This window comes from Lactuca virosa, chromosome 5, assembly GCF_052849685.1.
Source record: "Lactuca virosa cultivar CGN04683 chromosome 5, Lactuca_virosa_CGN04683_v6, whole genome shotgun sequence".
Classification (NCBI taxonomy): domain Eukaryota; kingdom Viridiplantae; phylum Streptophyta; class Magnoliopsida; order Asterales; family Asteraceae; genus Lactuca; species Lactuca virosa.
Genome location: NC_136430.1, coordinates 392,590,627 through 392,599,523, shown reverse-complemented (window position 1 = coordinate 392,599,523; position 8,897 = coordinate 392,590,627).

Here is an 8,897-nt window from a genome sequence, read left to right as displayed (position 1 = left end):
ACACTGAGAGTTTAAGTTATAAAGAAATGAAAAGACTTTAGATTTACAGTTTACACGATAGCTTTTTGGATTTTAATAAAACTTATTTGATTGAAAAACTCCTAATAAGTTCGGTTCTTAGATTCATGATTAGAGGTGCACAAAAATGGTCTTAGACAGATCTTGGATCGGTCTTAGAATGGTCCGTTCTCTTGAACCGATCTTTATTTGGACCAGTGTTTTTTGATATGGTCTTGTTCGAGACCAGTTCAGTCCTGCGGTATTTACGGTTGTTTTTCGGTTCGGATTTTGGTTTTTATATTTATATCCGTTTGATCCGATAAATATTTATGTATATATACTATAATTCAAACAATTTTTTTAATGAAAATAATAATACACATGTAATGAAGATGTTTTGCATTATAAGGAAAATAGTAAACAAAAATCTTTTAAGGAAAATAGTAAACAAAAAACATGTAAATAAAATAGTAATACACCTGCCTAAGAAGACTCCACACTTTTTGGGACAAGTATTGGACCTGCCTCTGGCCTGTTTCGGAAAATGGTCCGGTTTTTTACACCGGTCTCGGCTGGTATTTTTTTACCAATACTTTTTAGGTCCAGTTTTGTTCTAAGCCAATTTATCTTGGTCTTTTTTATGGTGACGAGTGATGATGGGCTAGAGTTCGGAATTAGGAGGAAATCAGGAAACAATAGCAATGAAAATGGGTCATTAAGGATAAAGGCCCATTTACATAAAGAAAGAAATTGCGACCTGCAAGCCCAACCCGTATTTATTTCTCATTTAAAAAGTGGCACTAACAACTTAAAAGATAATATATGATAATAGAAAAAACATCATAAATGGTCTCTGTGGTTACCCAAAATCTGAAGTTTAGTCCCTGTGGTTTAAAAACCTCATAGATGGTCCCCGTGCTTTCAAAACTTTTGACGATTGGTCCTTATTGTTAACTCCGTTAACTTTTGTCCGTTAAATGAAGGGCATTTTCGTCATTTCACTGCCGCAGGGACCATTTATGATGTTTTCACTTATTTAAAAAATAAAAATAAAATAATATGTAAAGGGATCTCTCTCTCCAAATATATCACTTAATTTAATCCAATTCACAGATCCATCTCAAATGGGTGTTTCCCAAATCGATTCACAACACCCACTTCCCTTTTCTTCGTCTTTAGCTACAATCATACATTACCACCCAAAGATCACTCCAGTACCTCAAGACGTAAAGATCACCGCTCAATCGATCCTTCTCCGGCCATACCAGATCTCTACTCCGACAGAAGGTATCGCAGGAAGATCCTTCAATTTGGTATCAGGTAAAGTCGATCATGGAATAATTGGCAGATTAACAAAGACGATCAAGGGTTACTAGACATGACACCAATACCTTCTTATAATTTCATCCCAGTTAGTCTTCATCTTACGATTAATAATCAGACATGGTTGCTGTATTGGAGATATGGGTACTAGTAATTACTTGTGTTTTCTCTTCAAATTCAGGTTCTTGTGATTTCATAGAATGTGGCATGCAATTCCGATAACCTGGGAGGATTATGGGGTTTCAAAGTAGATTGGAATCGCCACTTACTTTATCCTCTTTCAATTGCTGCAACTGGGCAGGCATTACTTCTAATTCCTCTTCTAGTAGGATTGTTACAGTAAAACTCCAAAAGAAAATATTAATCAGTAGTTTCCTTGATTTGCTTTCTAATTTAGTTCGGTTTCAAACCTTTAATATTTCATGTAATTCCCTTAAAGGCCCTCTTTTATTTTCCTTTTTTCATCTTGCCCAATTGAAAGTGCTTGATTTGAGTTGTAATAGATTCAATGGGGTTTTACCAGTTGACACCAATCCTCCTGCACTTAAAGAATTAGACATCTCTGATAATACCTTCGTGGGTTTCCTCCCTTCCGGTTTATGTATCAAGATAACAGGTTCATCGTCATCAATGGAATTAGTAGAACTAGGGTTTAACGCATCGGGGTCGTCTTCATCTTCATGTCCGTTGATTTCATGGCAGATTCGGTGTTTGACGAAAAAAATCTCCTTCTTGAAAACCTGGTGGTCATTCTTCGTGTACTATGGTTGTTGAGGGCTCAATTTGAGGTCAGGTACTAGGAAGCGGTGGTTTTGGTGTTCTTCTGAAACAAACACACACACACACACACACACACACCGAGAAAGACAGAGAGAGAGAGAGAGATTTTATATATTAAATAAGTATATTTATTTTTTTTAATAAGAGAAAACATCATAAATGGTTCCTATATTAGAGAAATGACGAAAATACCCTTCAGTTAACAAACAAACTTTAACAGAGTTAGCAATAAGGACCAATCGTCAAAAGTTTTGAAAGCACAGGGACCATCTATGAGGTTTTTAAACCACATGGACTAAACTTCAGATTTTGGGTAACCACAGGGACCATTTATGATGTTTTTTAAGCTTCATGATGATAACATGTACAGATAAATTGGAAATTAGTCAATTAGTAATAATTAACTGAAATCATCCCTATTCTAATAAATGAATAAGTTTATTTTTTTATTGACAAGTGTCACAATATTAGAAATTATCATTAATATTATATGTCATTTATTATGCCACATGTCAACCTATTAATTTTCTATTCAAATTTTAAATTTTAAATTTCTCACTCTAATCATTTAAATTAATAATTGATTTTTCATTTGAAATATCAAATTTTAAATTTCACATTCTAATTACATTAAATTAATAACATTAGAATAAAAAATAAAATAAAATTAATATATATTATAAGGTGATATAATTTAATGTATTTATTTAAATCAACGATTATAATTTTATATAACTAAAAACATATCTCTTAAATAATAATTTATTTGAAATAATTGATTAATAATTTTAAGTTTTTACTATGAAAGTTTAATTAATTTTATAACCGTGGTTCTCACGGGGTATAAACTAATTGAAAATAAAAAAGTTAAAAAATTTCATTTTCATCACTCTAACAAACATACTTTTTCATCTTTATTTTATAGCTTTATCATCTAGTGCATTAACTATAATTTATATGAAATATATTTAAAAAATATCTATAACTTAGAACAAATCGTTCAATAAAAAGGACCACATATATATGTCTTTCAAAATGATATCAATATTAAATATTATTAATATTTATTTTATTACAGAAACAAACAAAAAGAATAATTAAATAAACATTCCCGACCGTCAATTCCGAGATGATGTAGGGGTGAACAACAACTTGTTACAACTTACAATAACCTCATAATTCTTTTAGATTGTGTATATACTTCATGCTATCATTAGGGCGATGTATCATCTATTATTGATTTTGAAATCCCAATGAAAAAAGTTTAAAATAGGCTTCCCTATATATATATTTTTAGTAGAAGAGAAAATTCTAAAAATAAAATAAAAATAGAGAGGAACAAGATTCCAAGTTATTTCATGGGTGGAGTAAATCAAATGGAAGCACCCAAGTTATTTATATTTATTGACTAAACAAAACATATTTTGCGTATATTTGAAAATTAATAGATAACTCAGCTGAGTTTTAGGCCTTAAAATTTTCAGAGCATTGTACAATCGTACACTCTACACACCCTGATCATCAAGAAGCTTATCATAATCTAGTGAGTACTAGAGGTTGCAAATGTTTTCATTTAAAAATGAATACTTTAAAAAAGTAATGCAAGAAAAATATAATAAATTATTTCATGAATTAAGGATATGTTTGGTATTATAAAATGGAATCGCAAATGAATAAAATAAGTGCGATGGAATGAACTAGATAATGAATTAGATGTATATCGTCATATTTGTTTGGCTGGAATGGATGAAATGAATCATTAAAAAAATGTTTCTTTTTGTTAAATATAAAAAAAACTAAATTAAATTAATCAGATAAATAAAAAATATTATTTTATATAAATAAGTTTTATTTAGATTATATATATATATATATATATATATATATATATATATATATATATATATATAGTTAAATAAATTGCCACTAAATATATTCCATTCCCTTTTAAATATATGTTATATTTATTTCAGATAGTTTAAAAAATACTATATATCATCTAAAAAACTAGGCGAATGCCCGCACGTTGCGCAGAAACACCTATATAGTTAAAATCTTTACAAATATATATATTTTAAATATAACAATAACGTTGTTGTTAAATTTGATATAATAATCCGTATACTAAATTATTATAATATATTAATTATTTTGAATTATATGATTATATATATATATATATATATATATATATATATATATATATATATATATATATATTATAAATGCATAATTTCAATCGTTTGAATGACTTTTACCTGCGAGTTACACATTAATAAAATTAAATATAATTTATGGTTTAATGTTATTTATATATGTTGTTATTGTTAATTAATTTTTTAAAATTTATTTGCTTAATGTTTTAATTTCTATCATTATAATTATTTAAAACATCAAATTTTTTTTTCTGATTTTAAATGTAACAATATAATCATTTATATAGAGTTATTTTTAACTATTGTTATTGTAAGTTATTCTAAGCTATTTATTTGAAAACTTTTAACGATTATAAAAATATCTTTAGGAAATATTTTAGTTACAATTTAGTTTTTGCATTTATCACTACAATTTATCACTTTTAACTATTTACAAAATATTCTTTGGTTTTTTAAGTGGAACTGAAAATTATATTTAAGTTGACACTGTAATGTTATATTTAAATTAACAATTTAAGTATTTTGTCCAAACTGTTCAAAAGTTACAGCTTTAAACTGATAATGAATATACAACAACATTTTAAATCTAATAAATTAAGTATAATATGTTAAAAGTTAAAGACATAACTTTATATGTAGAAGTAAAGATATTATTTTAAAATTGAAATTTAGTTTATTTATAATTACACTTTAGGTTTGATATTTATTTAACCTTATTAACCAACTTATAATCATTATTAAAAAGACACTACAATTTATCACTTTTAACTATTTACAAAATATTTTTTTGGGTTGTTTAAGTTAAACTAAAATTTATATTTAAGTTGACTCTGTAATGTTATATTAAATTAATAATTTAAGTATATTATACAAATTGTTCCAAAATTGTATCTTTAAAATGATAATGGTTTACATCCAACAATATATTAAAACTAATAAATTAAGTATAATATGTTAAAAGTTAAAAAAACATAACTTTATAAGTAGAAGTAAAAATATTATTTTAATATTGAAATTTAGTTTATATATGATTACACCTTAGGTTTGATATTTATTTAACCTTATTAACCAACTTATAATTATTATTGGAAAGAAATTGAAAAGTCATGAGAGTATCAAATGAATGTGTTGTGAAATGAAAAATAAATGAGAGTTTCAAATGAATATAGTGAAATGAAAAATGTTTCCTTTATCGTATAGTATGATTGTTTACAAACCAAAAAAAAAAAGAAATCATTAAATCTTAACCAATAGTTATGAAAGTACTTTTAATATTTTTTTTTGAATGTGGAAAAAACAATTTACTTAAGTTTTCTTTTAAAAAAAGTTATTGAAGATTATATAAATAAAAATAGTTTTTAATTATAATAGTATATCTTTCAAATTTCAATTTCGTAAATGAATGACAAAGAACGCTACTCCCTGTTGGAATAATAATCAAACACATGAAAATGAATCACCTCCTTTGAAGAATGTTTTATTTTATTTTTTTATGACAAACAAACATAATTTTTTTAAAACCGTAATGCTCTATTCCATGAAAATGAATCACCTCCTTTGTAAAGTTTGGGAGAGAGGGTTTGCTTTTGACAATGATACTAAGTACTCCCTTTTACAACTGCATCGTACATTTATGTTGGTCGTACATCGACTGAAACCCACAAGGTTTGAACTTGAGACTTCCCTCTGGAGTGCCCAAGAAATACTCAGTTATTCATTATTTTAGCTAAAGTTTAATAAACTTACCCTTATAAGTCATTTTCCCATCGGTAAACAACGACATAATTTCAATGCACTTTTCTAATCATCAACCACAATCAATAAGAGGGGGGATTCAAAATCTAATATAATGGATAATAAAGTATTTATATATTTATACATTTAAATGTATTAAACTTCAACTAAAATAATGGATAATTGAGTATTTATATATTTATACATTTAAATATAATAGTATATAAACATGACAAGCATATGGTTTTCAAATGTCAAAATATGTATTATACATTGAAATATCTATTTATACATAAAAAAACACATATTCATTGTAAATATGTTTTATATGTATGTTAAAAATACATATTTACATTGAAATACTTTGTGGTTACTTGTAAAAATATTTTATACTTATATAATAATATTAAATTGTCATCTCGATGGCTCGCTAGGTAAGCCTTGTGCACTCCAAAGGGAAGTTCAAATCTTGTGAGTTTTAATCGATGTATGACCAACATAAATGTACGATGCATTTGTCAAAGGGAGTGCTTACTATCATTGTCAAAAGCGAACTCACTCCTCCAAACCTTACAAAATCAAGGAGTCATAATGGAAAACCCATTTTTATGTAATAATATGTATTTTTTGAATAAATTATATAAGAATAATGGTAAAATGTGTACAAAAAGGTTTAATGGTAAAATGTATATAAAAAAAAATTAATAGTATAATGTGTACATAATAAACAATAAAATCCACGACAGCAACCACGTGGCTGGTGACCTACTATTACCAGTAACGTAATTATATTTTTTGAACAAATGTGAAGTTTAATGGTCATATGTATACAAACGTTATAGTTGGTTGGTGATATGTATACAAAAAAAGTTCAATGATATTTTTTCTTACAATTTTGATACTTCTTACCCTTACAAGTCATTTTCCGTTGGGAGTTCAAAAGCCTCCAAGGTTGCCAATATTTAGTTAGGTATGACAATGTTATAATAAAATAATGTCATCTCACTTACTTGCAACATTATTTATGATAACATTGTGACATCATGTTATAACACTAAATATTTTTCATTTTTCATGTTATCATTTTTTTGAGTTTTTTTTTTCTAATAATTATAAAAACAAATATAACTTTTTAAATATAATATTTAAATAAAACATAATATTTAAATTAAACATAACATTTAAGTTTAAAAAAGACATTACAAGACGAAAAAAACATTTTATTTTTTAATACATTATTCATCATTGTCGTTACAATCGTAGATATAATCCGTCAAGTTTTCTCGATGTTGCCCGCGTTTTTGTACGTCTTGAATATCAACGTCTCTATGTAAATATTCCAATGTATCTAGTTGAAACTACACGTGTCTAAGTTTCATAGGCATCACTCCGTAATATTTCGACATTTATCTTCAATCACAATGTTATACATTATGATACATGCATACATAATATCTTGTAGAGTTTCTATCTCATATGATTGTGCCGCATGTTCAACTATGTGCCATTTCAACTTTAGAACTCCAAAAACAAGTTCCACATCCTTACGTACTCCTTGTCTTCTCTTGAAAACAATTTCTCTTGGTTTCATTTAGTTTCAGAATGCCTTCACGAATGTGGAATACGCAGGATATATTCCCCATGTAAGGTAATACCCAAACTTACATTCATTTCCATTCACTATAAAAAGAGCATCTGGTGCATTTTCTGACAAAAGATCGTTGATATTGGTGAATGATTAAGAACGTTGATGTCGTTTTTGGAACCCGCAACCCTGAAATAATCATGCCAAATCCATAAATCTTGGCAAGCAGCAACCTCTAATACCAACAAAGACGCTCCATGATGACCACTTGCATGTTGGCTTTTCCATGTCGTGGGACAATTTCTTCATTTCCAGTGTGTGCAATTAATGCTTCCAAGCATACCGAGAAAACTATGTCTTTCTTCATGTATCGAATATAGTTGTTGCATATCATTCAACGAAGGATTTCGCAAATAAATGTCACTAGGTGTTTCAACAACATCTCTTGCCAATCTATACAAACTTTATCTACTCTCATATAATCGTTAATGGAATCGGAAAACTCCCCATACCATCAGTTTAATAGCCGCAACACATTTTTGCAACCCTGTGAATCCTCGCCTACCTCTAGCATTATATCTCATTTGCAAAAAGCTATACCTAAACATATATTTAATCCGTAAAAATATGTCTTTATTTTATCTAAAAGCTATATTTAAAATGTATAAAAGGGAAAGAAACGATACCTGGTTTCCAAGGCATTCGCTATCCGTGCAAACACATTTTTACGAAAATGAAACATTCTTTTGAAATCGCTTTGCTGGTAGATACAATTATCCGCAAAGTAATCGCGATATAAACGTATGTGACCTTCTTCGCAATTTCTGTTTAAGATCACACGTCTTGTTAGTAGATAGGTTAAATCCAGTTGTCGTAGCTCGTTGGTAATAGTCGTACATCATATTGTTAAACATATTATTTTCTTCATCATACGGTGGGTCGAACAGTCCATAATTATTTTTCAAGAAGTGTTGAAATTGTATAAAATATAGAGAAAGAAAAAAAATGATGTGAATAAAATTGGGGTAGATGGTGTGTATATATATATATATATATATATATATATATATATATATATATATATATATATATATATATATATTGAAAATTTGACCATGGTCAAAGCGGCGGGCAATGATTTTGATTGGTCTATACTTGGCGTTGCAACCCGTTTTCGTCACCACGAGGCTTAACATAACGGCTAGCCGGGGCGGTGTTCAAGCCGTTATGGCTGCCAAATTGACAAAAACACCGTGTACATGGCCATACCCGACAATCTTATATTCATTTGGATCCCACACAACACAAGGTCTTTACTT